General features: G+C 48.3%; 2 pseudogenes; both read left to right on the top strand.

Moving 5' to 3' along the window:
• Positions 1 to 2,467: 2,467 nt before the first annotated feature.
• Positions 2,468 to 12,038, top strand: LOC132658933 (testis-specific Y-encoded protein 1-like; annotated as a pseudogene).
• Positions 12,039 to 16,733: 4,695 nt separating this feature from the next.
• LOC132658932 (testis-specific Y-encoded protein 1-like) lies at positions 16,734 to 17,360 on the top strand (annotated as a pseudogene).
• The last annotated feature ends 3,920 nt before the right edge of the window (positions 17,361 to 21,280 follow it).

Below are 21,280 nucleotides of genomic sequence, written 5' to 3'. Positions count from 1 at the left end.
AAACTGCATGTAGCAGCAAAAGCAAAGCGTGCACTTGCCAATGTGAATGGAAAGGGAAAGAAAATTCTCTACAGGATAGTGGCCTGCATGGCCTGTCCCATGAAGAGCCTGGCAGGTACAGCTGTCATAGCCTGAGGTACCTGAGTACCAAAGGCAAGTGTGTTTTGTTTGGAGGAATTCAAAGACATTTCTTAGGCTGGGCTTAAGAAATTGCCAACAGAGGGAGTGGCTAAAAAGGGATGGGGTCAATCCCTTGAACCCAAGGCAAACCCAAGATCCATGCTTCCTCCCTCCCTGGAAACAAAGAGCATTTCCTCCGAGAAACTAGGAGATTAAATTTAGGAATGCGGATTAGGAGAGGATGGAACCCTTTTGGCTGGCCAAACCTGGGACATGCCTTGTTCTGCCTGAAAGCCACTGAGGGCTTAGGGCCAAAAGCCCTCCTGAAGGGAAATAAACATGGGCCAAGGACACAAATCTGTGTCAGCATGTGGCTCCAAACCAGAGGCACAGCTGTCGTCCTGCACATCCCAGTCTGGGCTCTGTCCAGGGACCTGTACTCTCACCATGACCTTCAATGACTTCTGCTCAAGTGTAGCTGGGGAACATACGTTCCTTCAGTGCCAGTGAACAAAGAATGCAAAGTACCTTCAAAACCCCCATCCCCAACACCTCTCCCTCCCATAAAGTTCTCATTTACACAGATTCTCATGGGAGCTCAACTTTAAGCCCACAAATACAATTCAGTATTTCCTTGCTCTGAATTAAGCACAGGTTGTGACATGGACTTTCTCCCTGGGGAGGTGCAAAACCTGCATCAAAGTATCTGGGGTGGAGCCCCTGCTGGGCTGGCTGACATGCTGGTTCAGCTGCTGTCTCAGAACACAGACAGATAGAACCTCTCCACCACCGGGAATGTGATGCCCCAATAGTTCTACTATTGGAAGGGCGAGAAGGTGGCCTTCCCTGAAGGTTACTCTACAGTTTGGTAACTTCCTAGGAGATGGCATTCACATAATTCCTACTATCCCCATCAGCAGCCAGACATGGGGGTGCCCCTTCAGTTCAGTCACTCAGTTGTGTCAGGCTCTTTGCGACCCTATGAATCGCAGCACGCCCGGACTCCCTGTCCATTGCCAACTACCGGAGTTCACCCAGACTCACGTCCATCTAGTCAGTGATGCCATCCAGCCATCTCATCCTCTGTCGTCCCCTTCTCCTCCTGCCCCCAATCCCTCCCAAAATCAGAGTCTTTTCCAATGAGTCAACACTTCACATGAGGTGGCCAAAGTATTGGAGTTTCAGCTTTAGCATCATTCCTTCCATAGAAATCTCTGGGCTGATCTCCTTCAGAATGGACTGGTTGGATCTCCTTGCAGTCCAAGGGACTCTCAAGAGTCTTCTCCAATCCACAGTTCAAAAGCATCAATTCTTTGGCACTCAGCCTTCTTCACAGTCCAACTCTCACATCCATACATGACCACAGGAAAAAAACATAGCCTTGACTAGATGGATCCTAGTCGGCAAAGTAATGTCTCTGTTTTTGAATATGCTGTCTAGGTTGGTCATAACCTTTCTTCCAAGGAGTAAGCGTCTTTTAATTTCATGGCTGCAATCGCCATCTGCAGTGATTTTGGAGCCCCCCAAAAATAAAGTCTGACACTGTTTCCACTGTTTTCCCGTCTATTTCCCATGAAGTGATTTGACCGGATGCCATGATCTTCGTTTTCTGAATGTTGAGCTTTAAGCCAATTTTTTCACTCTTCACTGTCACTTTCATCAAGAGGCTTTTTAGTTCCTCTTCACTTTCTGCCATAAGGGTGGTGTCATCTGCATATCTGAGGTTATTGATATTTCTCCCGGAAATCTTGATTTCAGCTTGTGTTTCTTCCAGTCCAGCATTTCTCATGATGTACTCTGCATAGAAGTTAAATAAGCAAGGTGACAATATACAGCCTTGACTTACTCTTTTTCCTGTTTGGAACCAGTCTGTTGTTTCATGTCCAGTTCTAACTGTTGCTTCCTGAGCTGCATACAGATTTCTCAAGAGGCAGGTCAGGTGGTCTGGCATTCCCATCTCTCTCAGAATTTTCCACAGTTTATTGTGATCCACACAGTCAAAGTCTTTGACATAGTCAATAAAGCAGAAGTAGATTTTTTTTTTTTTTCTGGAACTCTCATGCTTTTTCCAGGATCCAACGAATGTTGGCAGTTTGATCTCTGGTTCCTCTGCCTGTTCTAAAACCAGCTTGAATATCAGGAAGTTCACAGTTCACGTATTGCTGAAGCCTGGCTTGGAGAATTTTGAGCATTACCTTAAATAGCATTAAAACCATAAAACAGTGTTAAGCTGGAATGTTCCTTGTGGGCCTTTTCACTTCTGGCAGTCAGTCACCTTGACCAGTCAGCTGGAGGAGTTGAAGATCTGCAACAAATATAATCATCAAGTCCCTGATTAAGATGCACCATGCTGACACTGGCACTTTCCACAAGTACCTCAAATAACTTTCAGAGAGAGGCTGTTGTTCACTCCGGTTTCCTTTCCAGCCTGGTGAGCCCAAGACAGCCAAGGAAGGACGCTGTCATGCTGCATGAAGGAGGAAGCCGAAGACCCACTTGGGCGAAGATGGATGGATGGACAGATCTGCCCCCATTGAACATTAGGAAGAGTTAACCAACTTCACAGCGACCTCCTGGGAAAACAGCAAACAGCAGAGGTCTACGTTTTGGATGTTTCCAAGGGAACTCAGGATCCAGGAGATCTAAGGATGCAGGAGGGACCACTGTCTTCAAATGTTCTAAAAACGGGAAGCATCAGCCAAAAAGTCTGTCCAAGTGAGGCAGGGGACAGGCCTCTGTCCACCTCCAGCTCCACAGAGTCTGTTTGTGCAGGGGACTCACTGGACACAGAAGCATTAGGGGATCATCTGCATGAAGACGTGTTCTTCCTGCCCAGGATGACTCCCAGGACCCAGGTGTGAGTCATCCTGGGGGACATTTCTAACTGCTAGTTTGTTGCACAGGCTGGTACAGCCTATGAGCTTATTTAGGGGTGGGAAGAGCTCATTCCCTCTCTAGTGGCAGAATTCCATCTGCGACTGCAAAGCGTCTTCTCCCCAGGGCTTCCTTGGGGGCCATTGGAATGCCCAAACACGCACTAGAAATGCTGGAAGATAAACCTCCTTTGCTTCTGGAGGAAGACCACAGCCTGGCTGGTCCTTAGAGGCCCAGACCGAGAAGAAGCCTTGGGGACCCAGCCTCCAGCAGACGAGATCTCACCTAGAGTTCCACTATGTCTGTCCTCCCTCCACTCTGGAGTCAGATCTCTTCTTACCCTGGAATAGTCTGCCTTCTTTATGAGTACACTCTGCCTCTTCCTGTTACTGGCAACACAGATTCAATGACATCTTGACCTAAGCAAAGTGGCTCCCTCCTTCTTCCTCCCCTGTGAAGACTTGCCAGATATCCAAATCACCCTAGCTCTAGCCAGCTACGACTGATGATGGTGCTTCTAGAGGTGAAGCAGCAGTAGGGTGGAGCGGGTAGTGAGTGGGGGGTTGAGGGTCCACTCCAGGCAGATAGGACTGCAGAACTTGTCAGAAGGTGGCCCAGAACAAGAGGGAGGAGGAAATGACAGCAGAACTAGAGGCCTGGTCTCCTGGCTCTCAGAGGTGCATCTCATTTACTGGAGCAGTTTCAGGATCACTGAGGGCACTGCAGCCTGCACTTGGGGACTGGGAGTGTCCCCAGGTGGTAGGAACAGAAAACAGAACAGAAAAATCAAGCAGTTAGCTCGATGCTCCATTAGGGAACTGTAGACAAAGAAGAAACATTACGGGGTTTTGGGAGAACACAGTAAGACTAATGACACTCAAGAAAGTAACGGGACATTTCTGGAACATGTAGGCTTGCTTGATTCATAAAGCAAAACAAGTTACTTAGCATCAAAGCCAGACTGACTTGGTTAAATCAAGCTAACTTGCTTAGCAATAAAATCATGCAACAGAAGCACGAGACATGGCCCAAAACAATACAACAGTGGTGGCATGAGACTTACATCCTGCCTAGTGAGCTAGTTAATAACCCCCCAAACAGGCTCGATGGCCCCTAAGCCACATTCTTTCCAGAATGTGCCCTGAAACAATAACAATAGCAAAAAACAAGACCTACAACCTGTCCAGTGGTCATCAAGTTAACGACTCCCCAAAACAGGCTCTGGGCATTAAAAAAGACAATCACTTATGGAAAAGCGACTTTTCAAAATGAAACACCTGCATTGTACTGAGACCTAAAATTAGTTTTCCCAAGTAATATGACAGGGAAGTTTAGTGTGCTGCAGTCCACGGGTTCCCAGAGAGTGGGACACGACTGAGCAACTGAACTGAACTGAACTGTGATAGTCCTAGCCTGACCATATACAGCAGGAAAAGTAAACTTGCCTACCCTACCTGGGGGAGGCAGTGGTGCTGGAAATGTACTATCTGCTCAAGAAAAAGATCTTTCCCCCCTCCCTTCTTCCTCTGATTGTGAAAATGTAACTGCGTACTTAGGGAAACACAGTGCTTGTGAACCTTCCAAGTGTCCCACTCTAAAAATCGCTTCTTTTCTAGCACTTCACTTCTTGCTTCATTTCTTTCTAGTATTAAGTATTAGTCTCTCAGCGGTGTCTGACTTTTTGTGACCCCTTGGACTGTAGCTCACCAGGTTCCTCTGTCCATAGAATTCTGTAGACAAAAAAAAAAAAAAAAAACCAGGAGGGGGTTGCCATTTCCGACTCCAGGGGCCTTCCCAACTGTACATGAAGGAGACATCATTAATGTGCAGTAGAGGATACCCCTGGTTAACCTGTTACAGAAAACTGCCTCTTGAGTCTTTAAATTCTATACCAATTCTTACCTCTCCTGGCCGAATGTTTATTTATGTAGGTTTTAAGGTGAATGACCTGACGCTATTTTTTCCATCATGACACATAAACAACGGTGGTGCCAGAGCTCTTGGGAGCCCTGGAAACAACACCTATTGGTTTTACAGGGTCCGACTTAATTTCTTTTTGCCTAGGGGAGATACCAGTGGCTGTCCCCTCTTCCTACTTCCAAAGGCCCGTGGAGGGAGCACTTAGATTGGACACATAGATGAGAGTGGCACAGAGAGATGTGGGTGGGAGCAGCCTGGGAGGGGATGTTTCTAATATTTACAAAGTGGCTGGGTCGGGGGGGGCGGGGATCATTTTCAGTGACCGGGACAGACATCTCACAAAACTATCAGGTTCATCTTCTAATTAGAAATATGCGTGAGAGAGGTGACATCCTGACCACTCGGGGGTACTCAGGGGCTAGCTTGCCTGCCAATGGACCAGACCCAGTGGCTGCAACTGGGACCCTTTTGTCCCTGGTCTCCTCCTGACGTGGACAACTGGCCAGAGTGCCCCAATCGGTGAGGAACAAGAGATTTTATTGACCTCTCTTCCCTTCCCTCTCTCTTTTATCTCCTTAACCCATCCTATCCTTCCCTGTTTTTCTAGTCCCCCAGTCCTGGGTGCAGGAATCTGGTCAAAGGGCCCTCATCCTGAGCTGAGGATTGGAAACTGACCACGTCCTCTTGGCAGAGAACTCAAATTCTGGTTCTGGTCTGGTCTGATTTCTGGTAGGGCCGAGTTCTAGTCCTCCCTTCTCTGGAGGCCCAGGGAAAAGTCCCATAATGCCTGGGCACCTGTAGGTGGCAGGAGATGTCTGTAAGGCCACCCCTTTTGCCCCCCCTCTCCCGCATCCTCCCCCTTCTTCTTTCAACCTGGCTTGATTTCCTCCCTTTAAATCTTTGATGTTAATACTTAGATTCTTGTATTTCGGGGCTTCCCTGGTGGTACCGAGGTTAAAGCATCTGCCTGCTATGTGGGAGACCTGGGTTTGATCCCTGGGTTGGCAAGATCCCCTGGAGAAGGAAATGGCAACCTACTCCAGTATTCTTGCCTGGAGAATTCCATGGATGGAGGGGCTTGGTGGTTTACAGCCCACGGGTCTCAAAGAGTCAGATACGACTGAGTGACTAAACTATGAGAAAGGTGACATACAATGCAAATATAACTAACACTCTTTTGTTAGGTGACATACAACACAAGCATAACTAATGCTGTTTTACGTTAGATATAAAAGTTAACAGGGTAAACCCTAAGAGTTCTCATCAAAATGAAATTTGTTTTTTTCTATTTAATTTCGTATTCATATGAAATGATGAATGTTCACTAGGCTTACTGCAATCATTACTGCAGGATAGATGTAAGTGGACTTATGATGCTGAACCCCTTAAACTTACACAGAACTATATGTCAATTCAATTGTTATCTCAGTAAAACTGAGAAGAAAAAAAAAAATCATGATCTTTCAGTCAGGGCGACCGAACAAATGAAAAGCAAGCAAGTCTCAAAAATAATGACAGGCAAACCGGATCTGTATGGTGGAGCAGGGCCACCAGGGTGACCACTCATGATGAAACTGCAAAGCCAACCTTCATAATATAAGACACAATTATATTTTTCCATGGCCATTCCATATTTTTCTAAAGTCAAGAACCCTGTTATACTAAATGTAGCAAATGTTTGTTGTTGTTCAGTCACTCAGTCCTGTCTCACTCTTTGAAATCCCATAAACCTTAGCGCACCAGGATTCCCTGTCCTTCAGTCTCCCAGAGTTTGCTCAAATTAATGTCTATTGGACAGTGATGCCATCCATCCATTTTGTCCTCTGTATCCCCTTCTCCTCCTGTCTTCCATCTTTCCCAACATCAGAGTCCTTTCCAAGGAGTCAGCTCTTTGCATCAGGTGGCCAAAGTTTTGGAGCTTCAGCTGCAACATCAGCCCTTCCAGTGAATATTCAGGACTGACTTCCTTTAAAATTGACTGGTTGTAAAGGTTTAGAAAAATAAAAATAGTAAAGCTATTTTTTTTTTTTAGTACTCTGTAATCTTAAGCATTGAAAATTAAAGTGTTTCATTTCATTGCAAGAAAAGTCAGCAGGGAGTCCTCTCAACTCTGCTTCCTTCCTTCTCAGCATATAACTTTCAACTGGGGATGAGGATCTTTCCTATGTACAACCTGGCCAATTGTTGCCCTACTTCCTAACCCTGGATCTGCTTCCAATGTCTCATTATTTGCACTTTCTGGCCTGATACTATCTCCGAGTTTCTTTATCACCACAACGTGAAGTTATATTTGATGGCATCATTACCTCTGAGACATCTTCACTTCTTTTGTCACAAACAGGCTCTTTATTCAAGTTTTTCCAGGGGATGGGGAATGAGATCCTGAAGCTGGGTTCTAAATCAACATGACAATACCTCCTATTTGGCAGAATTTAAATCACCAAGCGTTTCACTTTCCTCATCTCAGGTTCTTCCTCAAAAACTGAAATATCATCAGCAAGGGCGTTACCATGCTTTTTCTTTTTCACAGGCAAGGGCTGAGGCTCAAGAGAGTGTCACAGAGGGGGGCACAGAGAGTGACACAGGAACGATGCCCCTGTCCAGGTCCAAGTCTCCCCAAGCCATCCCTGGACCAGTCTGGTACAGCAGTGTGCCCAGGAAAGTCTCTGAGGACTGGAATACCCTACTCTGTTTGTGGATAGTGAAAAACTTAGGGACTACTAGAGCACAGAACAGGAGCCTCCTTCCAGGGGACACCATCCACCAGAATCTAGGGACTCAGCAGATCTGTGGGTACTGCCAGGTCATCCAGGAGGATGGGAAAACTGCAATATTCAGGGAGAAATCCAGAAAGGCCTAGATTTACACCTTACCTCAGGTCAACAGCTGTGCGCCAAAGCCTCAGGCTCAGGCCATCTCCCGGGAGGAAACCTCCCAATACTGCCTGCCCTCCACAGGGGCAAGTAGGCAGGTTTGCTGATGGGGTGTCACCAGCAAGATCTGAGAAGCAGCCTTGCACAGAGGCCTGTCCCATAGGTGAGGCATGCAGGGTGTGGGGACACTGGTCCAGTGCCATGACTGCAGAAGCAGAGCTCTGGGACTCTCCGCCTTGGCCTGGGCTCTAATCACAATCTGTCTGCATTCTTTCCCTGACCTTGCCATGAGTATGAGCACCTCTTGCCTTTTTTGTGAGGTTTCAGAGATGGACCAGCACTGCAGCATAAGCACTTGCTATCTACAGAGTCTTGCAGTTTGAAATACCACTCTTTGTCCTCTTTGCAGAATGCATATATTGGGTATCAGGACTATAGGATGGATGACTTAGCTTGATCCTCCTGCTGTTCCCAGCCACACAGGCCTGGGAGACCGGCCAGGCTGGGATGTGTTTTCACAGGGAGAACAGAACAACCTTGAAAGGGCCTCGATAGGGTAAATGGGCCAACGTGCATGTCCCCAGCAATGGTGACTCATGGAACTTAATGGGGAGCTGTCCTTAGCGTCTCCTTCGAAGACATTAAAACAAGGTTAAGGGAGTTCCCTCATGCCAGCAGAGCATGCCCCATTTCTCCTTCTTGCAAAGTGTGGTCAAGCTGCCTCAGGTCTGTGCATGTTCACGTCTGTCTAGCGAGGGACGGAGGGTCAACCATCCCCTTCTGCGGTTCAGCAGTGACGGCCCACTGTTGGCTTTCAAGTTTGAGAAAGCTCTCTCCAAATGTGTGCAATAAAACAGTCTGATCTCCCATTGTTGGAATTCAATCAGGAGGAGAAGGGCTTACCTTTGCACCAAGGATAAGTGTCTCTTCCGAGTGCTAGTGTCCCGAGACTGTCAGAAAGCAAGAGCTCCACTTAGAGAGATGGAGACACAGAGACACCAAACCCTGGTGCCCACACACAGAAGGATTGCCCCAAACAGGGCTATGCATGAAGCAGAGATAAAGAGACACAGAGAGAGCTCTGTACCCTAAGACTCTGGTGTCCCTGAACAGTGGAGATGAACTGTGGCAAACAGTGGGGTACTTCCCTACTCCTATACCATCTGGACAGTAACAGGCTCTCTGTCCCACGGAGAAAAGTATCCAGCCACTTGGCACCCCAGTGAATCCTCTGGATACTCAGGGAGAGCTCCCAGTTATTGACGGTCCCATGAGACACAAGAGTGTGCTGTTCGGATTGCGGAGCGGGAATCCGTGGTTGGAATTTCCGGAGCCAGGTCAAAGACAGCACCTGGGACTACCCCAGGCAGATGCAAAACCCTCTACCTCCCTGGAATAGAATCTGGCCACGTGGGGAACTGGAGCACAGGAAACACGGAAGATTCCCTCCGGTCCAGGGGTGTGTCCATAAGGGTGCCGTCCACTACCCTCTCAGACATTGGTCTAGATTTGTACCAGCAGCATGTGCGTGGCTCACAGCCTAGGGCCCCGCCTGTTCAGCTGATCTTCCAGGGCCCATTCACGCTGTCCTGGGCTTTCCCGCACTCCTTTCTTTGGCATCAGGCCATCCGCAAAACACCAGCTCCCGCCTTCCCATCATCCCCCTCACACCCTGCCCTCAAAGTGCTAGTGGGTCCCACAGGTTTACTGCAGCCTGGGCCGCCATTACGCACGACTTGCTGTGCTCCTAAATCGCGTCCCTTTGCCCCTGCCTCAGGGTCACGGGCAAGGCCAAGGGGAGCGTGAGAGGTGGTCAGAGGAAGGCGGGAGCGTCCCAGGACCCCCGACCTCCTTAGTTGTGAGCCCCGGTGCTCAGGGGATGAAAAGGCATGGCTGCATCACTTAGATGTGTGGCCCTTCCCAGACTCTACTCAGCTGTACCATTGGAGCCTGACAAGGCGCCCTTCCTGTGCCCTCGCCTCCACTCCTCCTTCTCCTTCTGCTCTTGCCCTTCCTCCTCCTTCTCCTCCTGAGCAGTGGACCGCAAAGTACAGCAGAAAGGATATGGCTTTGGCCCAGAAGCCAGGGATGCCCTGGATGATGGCACTCTTCTGAACTAAGTGATGCTTCCTCCTCTTCCTCCTCTGTGGCGGGCTGTCGTGATGCTGTGCACGGCTGGGACCTTGCAGCCACCAGTTGTCACAAGGCGCAGAGGCCACCCTCTTCAGGGTGGTGGTGGTGGAGGATGGTGAGACGCTGGTGAATGGAGACGTGGCGGGTATTGGGCGGGAGTTCCAGCTGCTTGCAAAGACATCATGAAGGAGGTGGAGGTTGTGGTGGGTGAGGAGCAGGAACAGCAGCCCTCCCAGGAGCTGGGGGAAAAGACCGTGGAGGAGCAAGGCCAGAAAAGGCCAGGAGGCCCAAGTGAGCCTCTGGCACTGAGGCTCAGGTGCTGCAGGCACTGGCCACCCTGCAGGTGAAACTGAGCCCTGAGCATGAGAAAAACCGCAGGACCAGGAGCCAGGAGCATCAGCCCTAGTCTGGGGTGGAAGAAGGTTCTGGAGTGGCACAGAACGTTCGGGCTCTTGCTCAAGAAACATCAGAAGAGGAAGCATCACTTAGTTCAGAGGAGTGCCATCATCCAGGGCATCCCTGGCTTCTGGGCCAAAGCCGTATCCTTTCTGCTGTACCTTGGGGTCCACTGCTCAGGAGGAGGAGAAGGAGGGGCAAGACCAGAAGGAGAAGGAGGAGTGGGGGTGAGGGCACAGGAAGGGCGCCAGAGCCCCTGAAGGAAGTGTGGTTCTGGGCAATTGGTAGGCTCCAAAGGTACAGCTGAGTAGAGTCTGGGCAGGGCCACACTTCTAAGTGTCGCAGCCATGCCTTTGCATGTCCCTTCAGGCCTGCATCTGAGGAGGAGCAGCGCCCGAGGCCTCTAATTCAGGAATGATCAGAGACAGTACACCAGAACAGCCCCAGCAGACAGTTATTGTTGTAAATGTGGATGATCCCGGAATACAGCTGAGACATAGGAGTAACACACAGACAGACAGACAGACAGACAGACACACACACACACACACAAGTACACATACACACCCCACCCCTTTGCTTTCAGACAAGGTTTGGCACAAGGACTGCAAGTCTGACCATGTAAGCAGTGACACACAGCATACACAGGTCTGCAGGAGAACAATAGGTATCAGAAACAGCCCCTGCCTGGGGAATGCATACCACCTCAGATGCACAACACAACAAGGAACCCAGAGCCATGAGCATGTCTGATGGTATGGCAGTGCCTGAGGACATCAGTGATGGCCGGGCAAGCGGCAATGCCGAGCATCCTTGCAGATGCCTGTTCCAGTGTTCTTCCACCCCAGACTAGGGTTGATGCTCCTGGCTCTTCTTGGCCGAGCATGTGGCCTGAATGGCCCATTGACCTATAGCAGATTATGAACTACCCTCAAGTTTCCGTCATGATCAGCGACCAAGATAAAGACTTTCTTGGCTATATGATTGACTTGAAGGTCAGTGAGGGAGACTGAGGATGGGTGGGTATGGGACCTGACGGGGATTGGGTGGATCATGTTTTCCATGTTCCTGCACTGTAAGACTTTGAAGAGGCATCATGGAAGATGTTAATGCCTTCCTGGGAGGCAAGCTGAGGCCCCTAGAAGCTTGCAATTTTTCCCTCCTCCATATCCTGGCAGATGTATGTGAGGGTACATCACGGTCCTGCTGCCAGCTGATCTTTTCCTTTCAGGACAACTCCTACTTCTTGAACACGGTGATCATTAAGGAGTATTACCTTGACATCACTGGTAGAACTTGGCTCCTGGGGTGATGAGTGTGGGTGTGCAAGAGTGTGAATGATCCACCTGAGGGATCCACCTCACTCTCCCCTGTCTTTTTGCAGGGTATAGGGCACATTGTTCCACTCCAGTCCACTGGATTTGGGACTTGAACTGGGAACACCCAGCAGCAGGCTGGACACCAGGAGCCTTAACTTTCTCAGCTGGTTGTCAAGCCACAACTGCCCAGAATCGAACAGCATTGCTGAGGTTGGGTTGCTTTGGGACTGCACATAGTTGGTGATTGATGTTGGAGGTCTTGGCTGCTCACAGGAGGGCTCAGGGCCTGGTTAGCCCTGGGCTGACTTTGCTCTTGTTGCCAGTAGATCATCAGTGAGGACATGTGGGATGACCCCTGAAGTACTACCCCAGGGAGGAAGGTTCTTCCATGAGAGGTAACTGAAAGAAACACATGTGGCGAGGGGGTCTAGAGGTGGGCCCTGAAGGGACAGCCCTGTAATAGCTGGGACACTGTCCTTTCCCAAAAGATGAAGCTCAGTCTCATGCAAGGTGGCTGCAGAGCCTGAATTTGGGTCATGCATGTAACCGGTGACCTGCTGAGACTGGGGTCATGGGGACTTGGTATGTCCATGAGTGAAGCAAGTCTCCCTCAAATCAGCTATGGATGCAGTGCAAGAGTCCTAAGTGATACTACTAGAGGCAGGGTGAATTAAGTATCTTTGTCAGAATCATCCTTCCATGGGTCCTGCCTTCCCCCAGCCTACTGGTGCTCACTGAGTTTGAGATTGCCTGGGCCTTTCACTCCTGCTCCTTACCCTGGAAAGTCCTATCATTGAAGGGGTCCCAGTGTGCCTGCGTGCTGACTTTGGGATATTCTGTGAATTTCCACATCCACCACTCAGTGTCTCACCACCACCGCACATACACTGGAAATGGCTTCAGTCTTCCTTAGGATAATACAGAAGAACTCTGGGAGGAGGTGGACATAGTACCACAAGGGCAGGACTTGATGCCAACTGATGCCATCTCTGACATTGCTGGACATGTCTTCAGCTCCTGAAACACCTGTGTTCCCTGTTTGCATTTGTGTCTCCATGTTGAGCATGTGTGTATACACATGTTTGCTTGGGATGCCTGTGTTTATGTGGGGGTGTGTGTGTGTCTGGCCCAGGGCAGAAGCAGAGATGAAGGCAACAGGAGACGAGGTGCCGAGCAACCAGAAGAAGAGGCACAAGGTGTCCTCTGTCTGAGGATGGTTGGTTGCCTAATCCTGCAGTAACCATGTCCAGGATGGGAATGAGAGGATGGCCAGTGATAACTCTGGACCATGGCTCAAGAAATCTCTAATTAGACTAACACACAAAACTCGCTCAGCATTTCTCCCACGTTATTGTGTGTGTTTGGACTGGGAGGAGGGGGTGCATGGTCTGAGGATTCAGCCAGGGCAAATCAGGTGGGGTGGGACTTCAAAACCACTACCTGCGAAGCCCTAGCTCTGTGGGGACATGGGCTGGCCTGTGGAAATGCTGAACGTGACTTTGGAAGGACCCAGGATGGTGAGGAGGCTAAGGTCTTGCAGAGAAGAGCAGAGACCCGAAGGAGAAAGAGGCACAGATAGCCTGCTGCACTGGAGGTTTATTCCACATGTAAGGAGACCCAGGAAGTTCCTGGGCCTGTGTTACCCAGGATCAGTGCATCAGCCAGCACACTGTCTCCATGATGGTGGCCCACACTGGCACAATGTGACACAAAATGCAAGACGTGCTAAGGTAGGCTATGCATGCAAAACCACAGGCATGCTAGGAGAGATAGAGTGTGAGTTTGGCATGTCTCCAGGCACCTCCAGCTTCCCTGGAAAGTGCAGAAAGGCAGGGAAAACACGGGTGTCCCTGTGAGGGAGGGAGCAGGGAATAAGCAAGGATGGTGGGGTAATTTCATGTCCCAAGGGACCTTGGGTGAGTAGGAGATAGGAAAGGCCCTGGGGGCAGCTCAGAGCCTGCTGGTTTTCAGGGTCCAGGGGCTAGGCAATAGCTTTCCTGCCAAAGATACCCCATGGCCCATGCTGAAAGTCCTGACGTGTATTTCTTCCTTCCTCTGGGGTCTTTCCCCTGGCTGTGGGTCCAGAGGGGCAAAGTTGTACATCTGCACGTGAGAGAGGATTCTTGCAGTCTCACTGGAGCAGAATCTCTGATGTTGTCATAGGGGATCTGCACCAGATGACACTGAGGACACTGCCTTCCAGGGGACCGTCTTGAATGTCCCTGGGCCCAACCAGGAACTGACTTCCTTGGCATGTGAGCTGGGTAGGCAGGCAGGCATGCCTGACTATAGGGAGTCCTACCTGGGCCTAAAGAGAGCAACTGAAAGAGAATCTTGGAATTTAGCAAGTCAGTGAGGCCTGGGTGATTCAAGGCCTCTTGGTACATTTGACATAGAAAAGCTGCTTTCTGCCCAAGGGAGACATGAGCTATGGCCCCAGAAAGGGCAGATTTCCCAGGGCATGATCTGTGTGTCTGGGTAGTGTTAAACAGAAGGGATGACATGTAGGGATGCCACCTTACCTCTATGGCTTCGGGTGCCATACCTAGTATTGGAAGAGAGCACGTATCCATATGCGGGTTCTTCACAACACTGGATCAGACCCAGGCCTGTCACAGTCTCTGGGGGCTCTTGGAGGCTCAGCAATCTCTGTCATTTTCCTGCTACAGAGAGACAGCACTTTGGGGCACAGGTAGACAGGTGCACACAGAAAGCTACATTGATAGGGAGAACAGGGGCCTCACTTAGAATGTTGTGGGCCCTAAAGGGTGCTGGGCTAGCAACAGTGGCACAACATTGACAAGGAATGACCTCGACAGGTGCATACCGAGAAAGTGGTTCTCCAAGTCAGGTGAGCCCAGAGGTCCTTGCTTCCTGGTTCCCTGAAGGAATGCACAGACAATGGATCAGGACAACGTGACTAGAACTGTGAAGCTGTCCAAGGTGATGGGAGAATGCAGAACACAGGCACGTGTCACTCAGCAGTCCAGTGGGAGCACTTCCAACCCTGCCCCCTGCTCTGCAGATTGGTCCCTGTCACGATCAAATGCTAAGATTTTGTAACCTTTGAGGATAAGTCACAGAGTTAGAAGTGCAACCTGACATGATCGATGAGCAAGTGAAAGAAAATAACCAGGACAAAGAAGATCAGGTGCTTACAAAAATTGATGTTGGAGAAGAAAGCTTGTAAATCGGCATATGTGCAAGTTTCCTCAGGGATTTTAGTGTGTACATGCACATGTATGTGAGTAGGCACATAAGCAACTTCTAGTAGCCTTGTGAGTATGAAACGTCAGACTGACCTAGCCAGGTGATGGAAGTTGGATAATGAAAACATGAAGGTCATAGGGAAAGGTATGTAGACTCATAGGGAAAGGTATGTAGAAAGGTATGGCCAGCAGAAGCAATGAAGCCAGGGAATTGATCCTCATTATCACACTGAGCAAGCAAGCCTAAGTGGAATCACAGCGGTTCACCCAGTTTGCCTGGCAGAAAGGAGGGAAAGGTGAAAGCGCCTGCGGGCAATCAGTGAGAGTGCAGAGGAGCCAAAACACAGAAAAGGCTGTAATCCAGACACAGAAACTTCTCTGGGGGACCCTACAGCCACTTAAACATCCAGCTACAAGGGCCTTTCCATCATTCTAGAGTGTCGGGCATTTTTTCACTGACATTGTCATAAGCATGAGAACCCCTTGCCTTTTTTGTGACATTGTAGAGATCGACCAGCACTGTAGCATAAGCATCTGCTACCTGCAGAGTCTCCCAGATTGAAACATCACTCTTTATACTCTTTGCAGAACACACATATCAGGTATTAGGACTATAGGATAGATAGCTAAGCTGATCCTCTTACTGCTGTCGGCCACACAGGCTTGGACAAACTGGCAGGCAGGGATGTGTTCTCACATGAAGAACAGAACCACTTTGAAAGGGCCTCGATAAAGTAAATGGCAGAGGTGCATGTCTCCAACACAGATGAGTCATGGAACTTAACCTGGAGCTGTCCTTAGCATCTCCCTGGCAGGTATTCAAACAAGGTTCAGGGAGTACCCTCATGCCAGCAGAGCATGCTCCATTTCTCCCTCTGTGAAAACTGTAGCCAAGCCGCCTCAGGCCTATGGACCATTCACATCTGTCCAGAGAGTGAGGGAGGGTCGCCAGTCCCCTTCTATAGTTCAGCAGTAATCAGCAACTGTTGCCTTTCAAGTTTGAGAAAGCACTCTCTGAATGTGTGCACTAAAACAGTCTGATGTCCCATTGGTGCAACTCACTTAGGAGAAGGACCTGACTTTATGTCAAGGAAAAGTGTATATTCTGAACGCTGGTGTCCAGAAAGTGGCAGATGGCAACAACTCTACTTAGACATACGAGACACACAGACACCATCCCCTGGTACACATACGGAAATATTGCCCAAAACAGTGCTATGCCAGAAGTAGAGATAAACAGACTCCGAGCAAGCTCTGTAACCTATGGTTCTAGTGTTCCTGAACAGTGGAGGTCAACTGTAGCAAACGGTAGGTATTTTCCCTACTCCCCTAGTATCTGGACAGCAACAGGCTCTCTGTCCAATGGAGAAAATTATCCAGCCACTTGGCGCCCCTGCATATCCTTTGGATACTCAGGAAGAGATCACAGTTATTGACAGTTCTGGGGGACACAGGAGTGTACTGTTTGGATTCTGGAGCAGGAAAATGTTGCAGTAATTTCCAGAGCCAGGTCAATGACAGAACCTGAGATAGCTGCAGATGCAAAACCCGTTATCTACCTGAAGGAGAATCTGGCTACTTGGGGGTGCTGGAGTCCAGGAACCTGGTAAGATGCCTCTGGTCTAGGGTCATTTCCATAAGAGTGCTGCCCACTACCCTCTTGGCCATTGGTCTAGATTTGGGCCTCTAGCATGTGCGTGGCTCACAGCCTAGGGCCTTGCCTGTTCAGCTTATATCTCCCAGGGCCCATTCACCCTGTCATGGGCTGTCTGGCACCCCTTCCTTCAGCCTCTGGTGACCCCAAACACACCAGCCCCCACCTCCCAACCATCTCCCTCACTACCCAACCCCAAAGAGCTAGTGGTCCCACAGGTTTACTGCAGCCTGGGATGCCATTAAGCAGCAGTTGCTGTGCTATTATCTTGAATCCTTTCACATATTCCCCAGCTTGGGGTCATGGCCAGGGCCAAGAGGAGCATGAGAGGTGGTCAGAGGAAGGCAGGAGTCCCGGGTCCCTGGCCTTCTTAGTTGTGAGCCAGGGTGCTCAGGGAGCAGGGGCCCCGTGGCCTGTGGTGCTGATGCTGTGTGCAGCTGGAACTTTGCAGCCACCAGTTTTCATGCCAGGCATAGAGGCCACCCTCTTCAGGATGGAGGCAGTGGAGGATGGTGAGGCCCTGGTGGACGGAGACATGGCAGGGATTGGGCAAGAGTTCCAGCTGCTAGCAGAAGACATCATGAAGGAGATGGAGGTTGTGGTGGATGAGGAGCAGAAATAGTGGCCCTCCCAGGAGCCTAAGCAGAAGACAGTGGAGGAGCAGGGCCCAGAAAGACCCAGAGGCCCGAGTAAGCATCGAGCTAAATGCCCTGCAAGCACTGGAGGCCCTGCAGGTTGAACTGAGTTGTGAGTAAGAGAAAAACCACAGGGCGTATGTTCAGTTCAAGTGCAAGAATCATCAGAGGAGAAGCTTCACTTGGCTCAGAGGAGCACCATCATCCAGGGCATCACTGTATTCTGAGCCAAGGCTGTATCCTTTCTGCTGCTCTTTGGAGTCCCCTGCTCAGGAGGAGGAGGAGGAGGAGGAGGAGGGGCAGGAGCAGGAGGAGGGGCAGGAGCAGGAGGAGGGGTGGGGTGAGGGCACAGGAAATGCGCTAGAGGTCCCTGAAGGAAATGTAGTCCTGGACAATTGTCAGGCTACAAAGGCACACCAGAGTAGAGTCTGGGCAGGGCTACACTTTAAGTGTCACAGCCATGATTGTGACTGTCTCCTTCAGGCCTGCATCTGAGGAGGAGCAGCTCCGAGGCCTCTAAGTCAAGAATGACCAGAGACAGTACATCAGAGCAGCCTCAGCAGACAGTTATTGTTTTAAATGTGGATGATCCCAGAAATTGCTGAGACATGGGTGTCACACACACAAACACACACACAGACACACACGTGTACACAGACACACACACATCAACCACTTTGCTTTCAGACACGGTTTGGCCCAAAGACTGCAAATCTGACCGTGTAAGCTGTGACATGCATACACAGCATACAAAAGGTCTGGAGTAGAACAGTAGAGGTAAGAAACATCCCCTCCTTGGGGAATGCAGACCACCTTAGATGCAGAACACCACAAGCAACCCAGAGCCATGAGAGTGTCTGATGATATCACAGAGCCTGAGGACATCAGTGTTGGTCGGGCAAGGGGAAGTGCCCAGCATCCTTGCAGATGCCTGTTCCAGTGTCCTTCCACCCCAGCCTAGGGCTGATACTACTGGCTCTTATTTGCCCGGCATGTGGCCTGAATGGCTCCTTGACCTAAAACAGATTATGAACCACCCTCAAGTTTCCATCATGAAAAGCAACCAAGATAAAGACTGTAGCTGGCCCAGAGAGTAGCCCGGATTTTGACAGGCCTGCCTGGTTCGTGGACTGGCTAAGCTGTTCCCAATACCCAGGCTTGAGGGAGGAATAACGGATGTTTCCAAGTGGTGTATAAGAGCAAGGATCTTACATTTCTGGGTGACATACAGAGGGTATGAATAGCCTCTGTTTCCACTGTTTCCCCATCTATTTGACATGAAGTGATGGGACAGGATGCCATGATCTTAGTTTTCTGAATGTTGAGCTTTAAGCCGACTATTTCACTCTCCTCATTCACTTTCATCAAGAGGATCTTTAATTTTTCTTCACTTTCTGCCATAAGGGTGGTGTCATCTGCATATCTGAGGTTATTGACATTTATCCCATCAATCTTGATTCCAGCTTGTGCTTCATCCAGCCCAGTATTTCTCACGATATAAACTGCATAGAAGTTTAATATGCCTGTTGACAATAGACAGGCTTGACGTACTACTTTTCCTATTTGGAACCAGTCTATTGTTCAATTTCCTGTTCTAACAGTTGCTTCCTGAGCTGCATACAGATTTCTCAAGAGGCAGGTCAAGTGGTCTGGTAATCCCATCTCTTTGTTAATTTTCCACAGTTTATTGTGATTTTCTGGGCTCCAAAATCACTGCAGATGGTGACTATAGCCATGAAATTAAATGATGCTTACTCCTTGGAAGAAAAATTATGACCAGCCGAGATAGCATATACAAAAGCAGAGACATTACTTTGCTAACAAAGGTCCATTTAGTAAAGGCTATGGTTTTTCCAGTGGTCATGTATGGATGCGAGAGTTGGATTGTGAAGAAAGCTGAGCACCGAAGAATTGATGTGTTTGAACTGTAGTGTTGGAGAAGACTCTTGAGAGTCCCTTGGACTGCAATGAGATCCAACCAGTCTATTCTGAAGGAGATCAGTCCTGGGTGTTTTTTGGAAGGAATGATGCTAAAGCTGAAACTCCAGTACTTTGGCCACCTGATGTGAAGAGTTGACTCATTGTAAAAGACTCTGATGCTGGGGAGGATTGGGAGCAGGGAGGAAAGGGGATGACAGAGGATGAGATGGCTGGATGGCATCACGGACTCGATGGATGTAAGTCTGAGTGAACTCCAGGAGATGGTGATGGACAGGGAGGCCTGGGGTGCTGCGATTCATGGGGTTACAAAGAGTTGGACATGACTGGGTGACTGAACTGAACCGATTGTGATCCACACAGTCAAAGGCTTTGCCATAGTCAATAAAGCAGAGATAGATATTTTTTTTTTTCTGGGACTTTCTTACTTTTCTGATGATCCTTCAGATTTTGGCAACTTTATCTCTGGTTTCTCTGAGTTTTGAAAACTAGCATGAACATCTGGAAGTCATGGTTGATGTATTACTGAAGCCTGGCTTGCAGAATTTTAAGCATTACTTTGCTAGTGTGTGAGATGAATGCAATTGTATGGTAGTTTGAGAGTTTCTGCCATTGCCTTTCCTTTGGGATTGGAATGAAAACCGACCTTTTCCAGTTCCCTGGCCATTGCTGAGTTTTCCAACTTTTCTGGCATATTGAGTGCAGCACTTTCATAGCATCATCTTTTAGGATTTGAAATAGCTTAATGGGAATTCCATCACCTCCACTAGCTTTGTTCGTAGTGATGTTTCCTAAGGCCCATCTCATTCCAGGATGTCTGCCTCTTGGTGAGTCAACATTCTATCGTGATTACCTGAGTCATGAAGATCTTTTTTTGTACAGTTCTTCTGTGTATTCTTGCCTCCTCTTAACATCTGCTTCACTTAGGTCCATATGATTTCTATCCTTTATTGTTCACATCTTTGCATGAAATGTTCCCTTGGTGTCTCTAATATTCTTGAATAGATCTCTAGTCTTTTCCATTCTATTGTTTTCCTCTATTTTTTTGCACTCATCCCTGAGGGAGTCTTCCTTTAATCTCATTGCTATTCTTTGGAACTCTGAATTCAGATGTTAATATCTGTCCTTTCCCCCTTTGTTTTCTAATTTCCTTCTTTCCGCCGTTTTGTAAGGCTCCTCAGACAGCAATTTTGCTTTTTCCCATTTCTTTTTCATGGGGATGGTCTTGATTACTGTCTCTTGTACAATGTCACAAAACTCCATAGTTCATCATGCACTGCGTCTATCAGATCTAGTCACTTAAATTTATTTCTCACTTCCACTGTATAATCATCAGGGATTTGACTTAGGTCACACCTTAATGGTCAAGGAGCAGGCACCTTTTAATCATGGCTGCAGTGGCTATCACTTTGATGTTAGTCCTTAGTAAAAATTTAGTAATGTAGAGGATTTAAATTAACTACCTGTTTCTTTCTCTTTATTCATTTAATGGCCTTTGTCATTTAAATCAAGAAGAATCGTCTTATACTGGCTAATGCTTATGTCAGTATTTTCTAGTGACAGAATCAGGTGGCCTCTTGAAAATTAAATATAATTATTCTTAAATATTTGATGCTTTATCTTGAAACACGACTTTAAGAAAATTGGAATAAGCATGAACGTGTTCTCAAGCAAAATGTGTTAATGATCAGCCTACATGAGGGAAAGGAGAGCCACGATTTGATGAATATTCAGAGTGAGAGGTTGCTAAGTCAGCCTTTAGGGTGCAATTTGAAATGAGTCACTTTGATGTTCAAAGGTAGAGCTTGCAGTCATGAAATCTAAGACTGAATTTTTTTTTCTCAAATTAGTGGATAAGTTAAATATTCCCAGTAGCAGGTAGCTTTTCATGATAATAACATTTGTGATTTTGGATTAACAGCTTCACTTTTGTTGATTTTTACTTGCTGTAACATTAAGGGCGTAAATACATAAATGTAGCTGGAAGAGAATATACACAGTGTCTGAGAGATTAAGAGTCCTCTCATTTTCATGGAGAAAATTAATATATGTCACCTTGAGAAAGCTCTCATTTGTTATAATACTTGACCTTTTATTTATTTATTTATTTCTTATCATGGTTTGGTCTAAGTTCAGTTCAGTTCAGTTCAGTCGTGTATGACTCTTTGCGACCCCATGAATTGCAGCACGCCAGGCCTTCCTGTTCATC

Source organism: Ovis aries, chromosome Y, assembly GCF_016772045.2.
Source record: "Ovis aries strain OAR_USU_Benz2616 breed Rambouillet chromosome Y, ARS-UI_Ramb_v3.0, whole genome shotgun sequence".
Lineage (NCBI taxonomy): Eukaryota > Metazoa > Chordata > Mammalia > Artiodactyla > Bovidae > Ovis > Ovis aries.
Note: the sequence above shows the minus strand (reverse complement) of the source record. Positions and strands in the feature narration are given on the sequence as shown.